Source organism: Heterodontus francisci, chromosome 4 (assembly GCF_036365525.1).
Source record: "Heterodontus francisci isolate sHetFra1 chromosome 4, sHetFra1.hap1, whole genome shotgun sequence".
NCBI lineage: Eukaryota > Metazoa > Chordata > Chondrichthyes > Heterodontiformes > Heterodontidae > Heterodontus > Heterodontus francisci.
In genome coordinates, this window is record NC_090374.1 from 2,485,973 (window position 1) to 2,498,312 (window position 12,340).

General features: G+C 45.7%; 1 protein-coding gene across 1 annotated transcript in view; it reads left to right on the top strand.

Annotated features, from left to right (window-relative positions):
- The window catches only part of LOC137368865 (nipped-B-like protein), a 693,066-nt gene that overhangs the window by 380,514 nt on the left and 300,212 nt on the right, over positions 1–12,340 (top strand). The gene's annotated exons all lie outside the window — the stretch shown is intronic.

Genomic DNA, 12,340 nt, shown 5'->3' on the forward strand with positions numbered 1-12,340 from the left:
TGGGCGAAAGGGCCTGTTTCTGTGCTACATAACTCTATGACTCTGTGACCTGTCCTCCTACCTTCAGGGATCTGTGGACATTCACTCCAAGGGCCCCCACTTCCTCTATACTTCCTTTGACCTCCGCAAATGAATCACCTCACACTTCTCCAAGTTGAATCCCATTTGCCACTTTTCTGCCCATCTGACCAGATCATCAATATCTTCCTACAGCTATCCTCCTCACTATCCACCACACGGCCAATCTTTGTCTCTCCTGCGAACGTCTTGATCATGTCCCCGACATATATGTCCAAATCGTTAATATACACCACAAAAAGCAGTGGACCCAGTACTGAGCCATGCGGAACGCCACTGGAAACAGCCCTCACGTTGCAAAAACGCCCGTCAACAATTACCCTTTGTTTCCTGCCACTGAGCCAATTTTGTATCCACCTTGCTGCATTTCTTTTGATTCCATGGGGTTTTTTAAACCAATCTGCCATGTGGGACCTTTTCAAAAGCCTTGCTAAAATCTATGTCGACCACATCAACTGCACTACCCTCATCTTCCTTGTTACTTCTTCAAAAGATTTGATCAAGTTGGTCAAACAAGATTTTCTCTGAATAAATCCATGCTGACTTTCCTTGATTAACATGTGCCTTTCTAAGTGACTATTTGTCCTGTATCTCATAATAGATACCAATAATTTGCCCACTACTGAGGTTAGACTGACTGGCCTATAATTATTCGGTCTATCCCTCGTTCCCTTTTTAAACAGAGGTACAACATTAGCAATTCTCCAATCCTCTGGCACCATGCTTGTATCTAGTGAGGACTGGAAAATGATGGTTATACCCTCCACTATTTGCTCTCTTGCTTGTTTTAACAGCCTGGGGTACATTTCATCCAACCCTGGTGATTTATCGACTTTCAAGGATGCCAATCCCATTGATACTTCCTCCCTCCCTATGTTTATCACATCCAATACTTCATACTCTTCCTCCTGAACTACAATATCTGCCTCTTCTGTGAATACAGACGCAAAGAATTCATTAAGAACAATACAACATCTTCCGCACCTACACATAGGTTAACCTTTTGGTCTTTTATGGGCCCTACGCTCTCCTTAGTTATCCTCTTACTCTTAATCTATTGATAAAACATCTTTGGGTTCACCTTGATTTTGCTTGCCAATAGTCTTTCATGCCCTCTCTTTGTTTTCTTAATTTCCTTTTTGATTTCACCCTTCCGCTTTCTTTACTCCCCTCGACTTTCTGTAGTATTGCGTTCTCGGTGTCCAACATAAACTTCCATTTCTGCCTTATCTTACTGTGTCGGCTCCTTGACATCCAAGGGCTCCAGATTTGGCTTTCTGACCCTTTTTTTTTGTGGGAACATGTTTACTTTGAACCCCTTGAATCTCCCCTTTGAATGCCTCCCACTGCTCTGATACTGATTTACCTTCAAATAGCTATCTCGAATCCACTTTTGCTACATCTCTCCTCAGTTTAGTAAAAGTGGCCTTGCCCAAATTGAGAACTCTGACTCCTGTTCTATCTCTGTCCTTTTCCATAATTGTCAAAACTGACTGAATAATGTCCGCTACCACCAAAATGCTGTCCCACTGCCACTCCTTCCACCTGCTCCTCCTTCCACCTGCCCAGCTTTATTTCCTAAAACTCAATTTAAAACTGCACCCTCTCTTGTTAAATTTACTACAAACTGGCCAAAAAAAGTTCTCCTGAATGCACCTCAAGAATTCTGCTTCCTCAATTCCTTTCACACTAAAACTGTCCCAGTTAATATTGGGGTAGTTAAAATCCCCTACCATTACTGCCCTATTGTTTTTGTACTTCTCAGATTTGCCGACATATCTGCTCTTCTATCTCCCTCTGACTGTTTTGGGGGTCTATTCTACACTCCCAGCAGTGTGATTGCCCCTTTTTTGTTCCCCTGCTCAATCCATGTGGCCTCATTTGATGAACCTTCCAACATATCATCCCTCCTCACAGCTGTAATAGTTTCTTTGATTAGTATTGCCACTCCCCCTCTTTTCTTATCCCCTTCCCTATCGCGTCAAAAAACGCTGTAACCAGGAACATTGAGCTGCCATTCCTGTTCCTCCTTCAGCCATGTTTCTGTAGTAGCTATGATATCCTACTGCCACGTGTCTGTGCCCTCAGCTGCTTGCATTGAAATAGATACCCTTGAGCACTACCAAACATTTTTTATTTTCTAACACTGGAACCTCTCGGGGACAGTGATCATTGCTTTAGTTTAGCTTGGGAAAAAGACACGGAGCAATGTAGAGTAAAAATACCTAATTGGAGGAGGGCCAATTTTAGTGGGGTAAAAATAGATCTGTCCCAGGTGAATTGGAATCTAAGGTTGGCAGGCAAAACTGTAAAGGAACAATGGATTGCCTTTAAAGAGGAGTTGGTTTAGGTACAATTGAGGTACATTCCCATGCAGGGGAAAGGTAGGGCAACCAAAGCCAGAGCTACCTGGATGGCGAAAGCGATAGAGAGTAAGATGAAGCAGAAAAAGAGTGCATACGATAGATGCCCGATTGACGATACAACTGAGAACTAAGCTGAATGTAGAAAGTTCAGTGGGAAAGTGGGAAGGAAATAAGCAACCAAGCGAGAGTGAGTATGAGAAGAGACTGGTAGTGAACATGAAAGGGAATCTTAGTCATCTTTAGGCATAGAAATGTTAAAAGGATAGTAAGGTTGGGAGGGGGGGTTGGGGGCAATGATTTGGGACCAAAAAGGGGATTTACACACAAAGGCAGAGGGCGTGGCTGAGGTACAAAATGAATACTTTGCACCTATCTTTACTGAGGAAGAAGATGCTGCCAAAGTCATAGTCAAAGAGGAAGTAGTTGATATACTGGATGGGCGAAAAATTGAAAGAGGTATTGAAAGACTGGCTGTACTTAAAGTTGATAAGTCACTAGGATCAGATATGATGCATCCAAGGATACTGAGGGAAGTAAGGGTAGAAATGGTGGAGGGACTTGGGAATTTCATATGTTACACCCCTGTTCAAAAAGTGTTGTCGAGATAAACCTAGCAACTACAGGCCAGTTAGTTTAACCTCGGTAATAGGAAACCTTTTAGAAAGGATAACCCGGGACAAAATTAACAGTCACTTGGACAAATGTGGCTTAATTCCGGAAATCCAGCACAGATCTGTTAAAGGTAAATTGTTTTTAACTAACTTAATTGAGTTTTTTTGATGAGGTAACAGAAGGTTGATGTGTATATGGACTTCTAAAAGCGGCTTGATAAAGTGCCACATAATGGGCTTGCCAGAAAAGTTGAACCCCGTGGAATAATAGGGACAATGGCAGCATGGATACTAAGTTGGCTGAGTGACAGGAAACAGTAGTGGTTAATGGTTATTCTTCAGACTGAAGGAAGGTATACAGTGGGGTTCCCCAGGGGTCAGTAATGGGACCATTGTTTTTTTTTGATCTATATTAATGAGCTAGACATGGGTGTACAGGGTACAGTTTCAAAATTACTTACAAACATACATAGAAGCATAGAAAATAGGAGCAGGAGTAGGCTTTTCGGCCCTTCGAGCCTGCTCCGCCATTCATTATGATCATGGCTGATCATCAAACTCAGTAGCCTGTTCCGGCTTTCGCCCCATACCCTTTGATCCCTTTAGACCCAAGAGCTATATCTAACTCCTTTTTGAAAACATACAATGTTTTGGCCTCAACTGGTTTCTGTGCTAGCGAGTTCCACAGGCTGACCACACTCTGGGTGAAGAAATTTCTCCTCATCTCAATCCTGAAAGGTTTACCCCGTATCCTGAGACTACGACCCCTGGTTCTCGACTCCCCCACCATCAGCAACATCCTTCCTGTATCTACCCTGTCAAGTCCTGTTAGAATTTTATAGGTTTCTATGAGATACCCCTCACTCTTCTGAACGCCAGCGAATATAATCCTAACCGACTCAAACTCTCCTCATACTTCAGTCCTGCCATCCCAGGAATCAGTCTGGTAAACCTTCGCTGCACTCCCTCTATAGCAAGAACATCCTTCCTCAGATAAGGAGACCAAAACTGCGCACAATATTGAGAGGAGTTATAGGGAGGTAGTCACACCTCAGGTAAAAGAAGTAGGTAGATGGGTTACCGTCAGGGGAAGGAGAGGGAACCAGCAGGCAGTGCAGGGATCCCCTGTGACCGTTTCCCTCAACAACAGGTATACCGTTTTGGATACTGTTGGGGGGGACGACTTATCAGGGGTAAGCAATGGGATACAGGTCTCTGGCGCAGAGTCTGTCCCTGTTGCTCAGAAGGGAAGGGGGAAGAGGAGCAGAGTATTAGTCATTGGGGACTCCATAGTTAGGGGAACAGATAGGAGGTTCTGTGGGAACGAGAGAGACTCACGGTTGGTGTGTTGCCTCCCAGGTGCCAGGGTTCGTGATGTCTCGGATCGTGTTTTTGGGATCCTTAAGGGGGAGGGGGAGCACCCCCAAGTCGTGGTCCACATAGGCACCAACGACATAGGTAGGAAGAGAGATGGGGATTTAAGGCAGAAATTCAAGGAGCTAGGGTGGAAGCTTAGAACGAGAACAAGCAGAGTTGTTATCTCTGGGTTGTTGCCCGTGCCACGTGCTAGCGAAGCGAGGAATAGGGAGAGAGTGGAGTTGAACACGTGGCTGCAGGGATGGTGCAGGAGGGAGGGTTTTGGTTTCCTGGATAATTGGGGCTCTTTCTGGGGTAGGTGGGACCTCGACAAACAGGATGGTCTTCACCTGAACCAGAGGGGTACCAATATCCTTGGGGGTGGGGGGGGAGATTTGCTAGTGCTCTTCAGGGGGGTTTAAACTAATTCAGCAGGGGAATGGGAACCCAAATTGTAGTGCCAGTGTACAGGATGTTGAGAGTGGTGAGGTCAGGGATATGGTTACAAGGACGCAAGAGGGCACTGGCAAGCAAGAACTTGGTTTAAAGTGTGTCTACTTCAACGCCAGGAGCATCCGGAATAAGTTGGGTGAGCTTGCAGCATGGGTTGGTACCTGGGATCTCGATGTTGTGGCCATTTCGGAGGCATGGGTAGAGCAGGGACAGGAATGGATGTTGCAGGTTCCGGGATTTAGATGTTTCAGTAAGAACAGAGAAGATGGTAAAAGAGTGGGGGGGGTGGCATTGTTATTCAAGGAGAGTATTACGGCGGCAGAAAGGACGTTTGAGGACTCGTCTACTGAGGTAGTATGGGCCGAGGTTAGAAACCGGAGAGGAGAGGTCACCCTGTTGGGAGTTTTCTACAGACCTCCGAATAGTTCCAGAGATGTAAAGGAAAGGATAGCGAAGATGATTCTCGACAGGAGCGAGAGTAACAGGGTAGTTGTTATGGGGGACTTTAACTTTCCAAATATTGACTGGAAATACTATAGTTCGAGTACTTTAGATGGGTCAGTTTTTGTCCAGTGTGTGCAGGAGGGTTTTCTGACACAGTATGTAGACAGGCCAACCAGGGGCGATGCCACATTGGATTTGGTACTGGGTAATGAACCCGGCCAGGTGTTAGATTTAGATGTAGGTGAGCACTTTGGTGATAGTGACCACAATTCGGTTAGGTTTACCTTAGCGATGGGCAGGGACAGATATATACCGCAGGGCAAGAATTATAGCTGGGGGAAAGGAAATTATGATGCGATTAGGCAAGATTTAGGATGCGTAGGATGGGGAAGGAAACTGCAGGGGATGGGCACAATCGAAATGTGGAGCTTATTCAAGGAGCAGATACTGCGTGTCCTTGATAAATATGGACCTGTCAGGCAGGGAGGAAGTTATCGAGCGAGGGAGCCGTGGTTTACTAAAGAAGTTGAAGCTCTTGTCAAGAGGAAGAAGGCGGCTTATGTTAGGATGAGACGTGAAGGCTCAGTTAGGGCGCTTGAGAGTTACAAGCTAGCCAGGAAGGATCTAAAAGGAGAGCTTAGAAGAGCGAGGAGAGGACACGAGAAGTCATTGGCGGATAGGATCAAGGAAAACCCTAATCCTTTCTATAGGTATATCAGGAATAAAAGAATGACCAGAGTTAGATTAGGGCCAATCAAGGATAGTAGTGGGAGGTTGTGTGTGGAATCAGAGGAGATAGGGGAAGCGTTAAATGAATATTTTGCGTCAGTATTTACAGTAGAGAAAGAAAATGTTGTTGAGAATACTGAGATTCAGGCTACTCGGCTAGATGGGAGCTGTTAGCAATTTTGGAAAGTGTGAAGATAGATAAGTCCCCTGGGCCAGATGGGATTGATCCTAGGATTCTCTGGGAAGCCAGGGAGGAGATTGCAGAGCCTTTGTCCTTGATCTTTATGTCGTCATTGTCGACAGGAATAGTGCCGGAAGACTGGAGGATAGCAAAAGTCCCCTTGTTCAAGAAGGGGAGTAGAGACAGCCCTGGTAATTATAGACCTGTGAGCCTTTCTTCGGTTGTGAGTAAAATGTTGGAAAAGGTTATAAGAGATAGGATTTATAATCATCTTGAAAAGAATAAGTTCATTAGCGATAGTCAGCATGGTTTTGTGAAGGGTAGGTCTTGCCTCACAACCCTTATTGAGTTTTTTGAGAAGGTGACCAAACAGGTGGATGAGGGTAAAGCAGTGGATGTGGTCCATATGAATTTCAGTAAGGCGTTTGATAAGGTTCCCCACTGTAGGCTATTGCAGAAAATACGGAAGTATGGGGTTGAAGGTGATTTAGAGCTTTGGATCAGAAATTGGCTAGCTGAAAGAAGACAGAGGGTGGTGGTTGGCAAATGTTCATCCTGGAGTTTAGTTACTAGTGGTGTACCGCAAGGATCTGTTTTGGGGCCACTGCTGTTTGTCATTTTTATAAATGACCTGGATGAGGGTGTAGAAGGGTGGGTTAGTAAATTTGCGGATGACACGAAGGTCGGTGGAGCTGTGGATAGTGCAGAAGGATGTTGTAGGGTACAGAGGGACATAGATAGGCTGCAGAGCTGGGCTGAGAGATGGCAAATGGAGTTTAATGTGGAAAAGTGTGAGGTGATTCACTTTGGAAGGAGTAACAGGAATGCAGAGTACTGGGCTAATGGGAAGATTCTTGGTAGTGTCGATGAGCAGAGAGATCTTGGTACATAAATCCCTGAAAGTTGCCGCCCAGGTTAATAGGGCTGTTAAGAAGGCAGATGGTGCGTTAGCTTTTTTTAGTGGGGGATCGAGTTTCGGAGCCATGAGGTCATGCTGCAGTTGTACAAAACTCTGGTGCGGCCGCACCTGGTGTATTGCGTGCAGTTCTGGTCACCGCATTTTCGGAAGGATGTGGAAACTTTGGAAAGGGTGCAGAGGAGATTTACTAGGATGTTGCCTGGTATGAAGGGAAGGTCTTACGAGGAAAGGCTGAGGGACTTGAGGTTGTTTTCGTTGGAGAGAAGGAGGAGGAGAGGTGACTTAATAGAGACATATAAGATAATGACAAACAGCAGTGGCCCCAAAACAGATCCTTGCGGTACACCACTAGTAACTAAACTAGACTTTCAAAGGTTTTGGCTGAAGGACACCTTTTCAAATGGTTAAGTAATCACAGACCACCCCCCCCCCCCCTTATCTAAATTATAATATATGCAGTGGTAACATAGACTTGAGTATTTTAATCATATTTTGAAGAAGAACAGGTATTGTCAGATATACAGATTTTTCTCCAATATTGTTTTTGTATTTTGGATTAGGATGAAATAATTATTGATCATGAAATTATTGAAATCAGTAACATAAATGTTTGCTTGATCAGTGAAAATATTTGCTTGGCACAGTAACCAGTAAATATCTTCTTTTGGGCCTCTTTGTCTCGAGTGACAATGGGTAAGCGCCTGGAGGTGGTCAGTGGTTCGTGAAGCAGCGCCTGGAGTGGCTATAAAGGCCAATTCTGGAGTGACAGGCTCTTCCACAGGTGCTGCAGAGAAATTTGATTGTCGGGGCTGTTGCACAGTTGGCTCTCCCCTTGCGCCTCTGTCTTTTTTCCTGCCAACTACTAAGTCTCTTCGACTCGCCACATTTTAGCCCTATCTTTATGGCTGCCCGCCAGCTCTGGCGAACGCTGGCAACTGACTCCCACAACTTGTGATCAATGTCACAGGATTTCATGTCGCGTTTGCAGACGTCTTTAAAGCGGAGACATGGACGGCCGGTGGGTCTGATACCAGTGGCGAGCTCGCTGTACAATGTGTCTTTGGGGATCCTGCCATCTTCCATGCGGCTCACATGGCCAAGCCATCTCAAGCGCCGCTGACTCAGTAGTGTGTACAAGCTGGGGATGTTGGCCGCTTCGAGGACTTCTGTGTTGGAGATACGGTCCTGCCACCTGATGCCAAGTATTCTCCGGAGGCAGCGAAGATGGAATGAATTGAGACGTCGCTCTTGGCTGACATACGTTGTCCAGGCCTCGCTGCCATCGAGCAAGGTACTGAGGACACAGGCCTGATACACTCGGACTTTTGTGTTCCATGTCAGTGCGCCATTTTCCCACACTCTCTTGGCCAGTCTGGACATAGCAGTGGAAGCCTTTCCCATGCGCTTGTTGATTTCTGCATCTAGAGACAGGTTACTGGTGATAGTTGAGCCTAGGTAGGTGAACTCTTGAACCACTTCCAGAGCGTGGTCGCCAATATTGATGGATGGAGCATTTCTGACGTCCTGCCCCATGATGTTTGTTTTCTTGAGGCTGATGGTTAGGCCAAATTCATTGCAGGCAGCCGCAAACCTGTAAATTTAATAACCTACTTATACTATGCTCGCTAGCACATTAAACCATTTCAGTTAAATGTATTCCAGTGCTCAACATACAGCAGAGTTCAGAAGACATTCTGATATTACTCAATTTTTGTGCTGCTCTCAGTACTCCTCCATGTGTGCCACCCTCCTCTCACATGGCAGCCGCAGAAAGTTCCCAACTAGCAAAAAACCCGCCTCTAACCACCTGACCTTGGACCACTTCTGGTGGTTATTGGTAATGTAATGCAGATCAAGGGCCAAATGAAAAGCTCCCACAGGCCAATGTTTTCCCAACCCTGTTGTAGCAGCATTTCCTCCATTTGGAGCTCTTTATTGAAAGCTGTCAACTTTTAAAGTGCATTTGAAGCTTGCATCATATGTTAGCATGTAATGATGAGATGTTAATCGAATATTTTCCATTGTAGGGTAAGATTAATTGATCAAATAACACAAGGGCGGCGCAGTGGTTAGCACCGCAGCCTCACAGCTCCAGGGTCCCGGGTTCGATTCCAGGTACTGCCTGTGTGGAGTTTGCAAGTTCTCCCTGTGTCTGTGTGGGTTTTCTCCGGGTGCTCCGGTTTCCTCCCACAAGCCAAAAGACTTGCAGGTTGATAGGTAAATTGGCCATTATAAATTGTCACTAGTGTAGGTAGGTGGTAGGGAAATATAGGGACAGGTGGGGATGTTTGGTAGGAATATGGGATTAGTGTAGGATTAGTATAAATGTTTGGCACAGACTCGGTGGGCCGAAGGGCCTGTTTCAGTGCTGTATCTCTAATCTAAAAAAAAAATTTAGTAAATAATTTTAAATCTGAAACCTCATTATTCCATAGCATCTGAGAGGTTTAAAACAGAGGTGGACTTGGCCCCTTGTGCCTATGTAGTTCTTTGTTGGAGCAATAACAAAATCATACCACTATCCTACTCTATCCCCTTAACGCTCTGTCATGTTTTTATTTATCCAGTTTTCCCTTAAAAGATGCAATGGCTTCTGTCTCATCTGTTATTTGTCATAAAGTATTCTTCTTGGCATTTCTTTGTGGACGAAGATTTTGGGAAGGTTATAGTCATTGGTTGCAGGCCACCTGTTGGCTAGTCAGGCCTATCTGTGACTGGCAGATTCTCCCACAGTGGGTGCAAGTGAAGGTGTAGTCGCTGCTGGAGGCAAATGGATCTATCCTTCTCCTCCTTTTCTCTTTCATGCTGGTTCTCCGCTCAGTCTCAAAGGTATATGTAACACTCCTGATATAGCATGTCCAGGCATCATGATCTATGGCTTGTGCTTCCCAGTGGCGATGGTCGATGTGGCACACAGAGAGGGACTTCTTCAGGGAGTCTTTGAAACATTTGTATGGAGCCCCTCTGTTCCTTTTACCAGTGGTCCGCTCGCCATGCAACACGATCTTGGGCAGGCGACTGTCATCCATCTGGGCAATGTGACCTGTCCGACGCAGTTGGCTTTGCAGGAGGAGGGCTTCGATGCTGATGTTGGCTTTCCAAGACTTCAATGTTTGTGATGCGGTCCTGCTAGCGGAAGTTGAGGATGCTACGGAGGCAGCGCTGATGGAAGCGCAGTAGAAGGCATACATGACAGCAGTATAGGACCCATGACTTGGCGCCATACAGAAGGGTGGTGAGGACTACGGCTTTGTACACTTTGAATTTGGTCTGTGCTCTGAGGCTGTGGTTGCTCAACACTCGTTTGCAGAGTCTGCTGAATGTACTGTTTGCTCTTGTCTACTTCCTTGTCTATGGTGGCATCAGACGAGATGACGCTCCCCAAATAAGTAAATTGCTTGACGGCATTCAGCTCGGTTCCCTCAAAGACGATGCTTGGTGGTCTATATTCTTCTTGGGGTGCAGGTTGATGCAGGACTTCAGCTTTCTTTAAACTGATTTTTAGTCCGAAGAGTTGTGCCACCTCGGAACAATGTTGCAGGTCTGACTGACTGTGGGCCAGGAGAGCACAGTCATCGGTGAAGAGAAGTTAACAGATGAGTTTTTCTTTTGTCTTTGTGTGAGCCTGAAGATACCTGAGGTTGGAAAGGCCTCCCTCAGTCCGGAAGCATACTTAAACTCCCTCCTTAAGGTCTTCCGTTGCCTGCTGCAACATCATGCTGAAAAAGATGGTGTACAAGGCCAGCGCACATCTCTGCTTCATGCCATTGGAGATTTGGAAGGAGACTCTTGCAGGAGGAGGGCCTCGATGCTGATGTTGACTTGTCTGTCATGATTTTCATGAAACTCCTTCACCATGGCCAGGAACCTGGGTTGGCATCCAAGTTTTTCAAGGATTTTCCAAAGTCTATTTCTGCTCACAGTGTCGAATGCCTTGGTGAGGTCTACCAAAGTGGCGTGCAGGCCTTTGTTTTGCTCACAACACTTTTGTTGTAATTGTCCGAGTGCAGATACCATGTCTGTAGTGCATCTGTTTGCTCTGAAACCACATTGGCTTTCTGGGAGTTTTCTTCCACAATGGTAGGCACAAGCTTGTTCAGAAGTATCCTCGCCAGGATCTTCCCAGCAATAGAAAGGGTGATCCCACAGTAGTTGAAGCAGTCTGATTTTTCTCCTTTGTTAACGGCATCACGAAGATCCCATGGAATCCTACCCTGTTCCTAGCAGGCTGTGAAAAACACGTGGAGCTTGGTGTATGGGACAATGCCATCATGCTTCAAAGGTGGACTTCCATCGACTCCGGGGGCTTTTTTGCTCTTCATCTGGTTGATGGCGGTCACAGTTTCCTCCAGAGTTGGGCTCTCATCCACTTCTTCTTTGACAGGCTGTTGTTGGATGAGATTGATGGCAGTATCATCTGTTGTGCACTTGGCGCTGAAGAGTGTTTCAAAGTGCTCCGACCAGTGATCCAGGACTGACTCCTTGTCGGTGTGTAGGGTCTTGCCATCAGTGCTCCTCAAGGGGTTTTGGGTTTGATATGCTGGTCCATCGACAGATTTTAGTGCTTCATAGAAACTTATGTTGCCAGTATCAGTGCACAGTTGAACTTTTTCTGCAGGTACAATCCACCAGTCATTTTGGATGTTCCTCAGTTTACATTGAAAGGTGCTGCATGTTGATGGTAGGCTGTCTTTTTCTCTTAGTTGGCCGGTTGAGCTAGGTGAGCCTGATAAGCTGATCTTTTTATTGTTGATAGATCTTGAATTTCTTTGTCATTTTCATTAAACTAATCCCTTACCATCATGGTGCTGACTCCAATTACCTCATTGGAAGTATCCAGTACTGCAGCTTTCGTGTGTTGCAAGAGTTCTTCTGGAGTGGAATCAGCAGTGAGATGAGGATGTTCCGGTTTAGTCTAAGGTTGCTTGATATCTATCTCTGCAAGATAAGGTTTGCAGGTTGCTGACTCGAAATTTCTTTGGATTGTCTTGAGGCCTGTTCTTGGGTTTGGGCTTGAGCTTGAAATGGAAGTTCAGTTTTGAGTGAACGAGCCGGTGGTCTGTATGACAGTCAGCACCGGGTATGACTTTAGTATGCAGGATGTCCTTTAGGTCACACTGGCGCACCAAGATGTAATCTATCAGGTGCCAGTGTTTAGAGCAGGAATGCATCCATGTGGTCTTGAAGCAATCTTTTGGTTGAA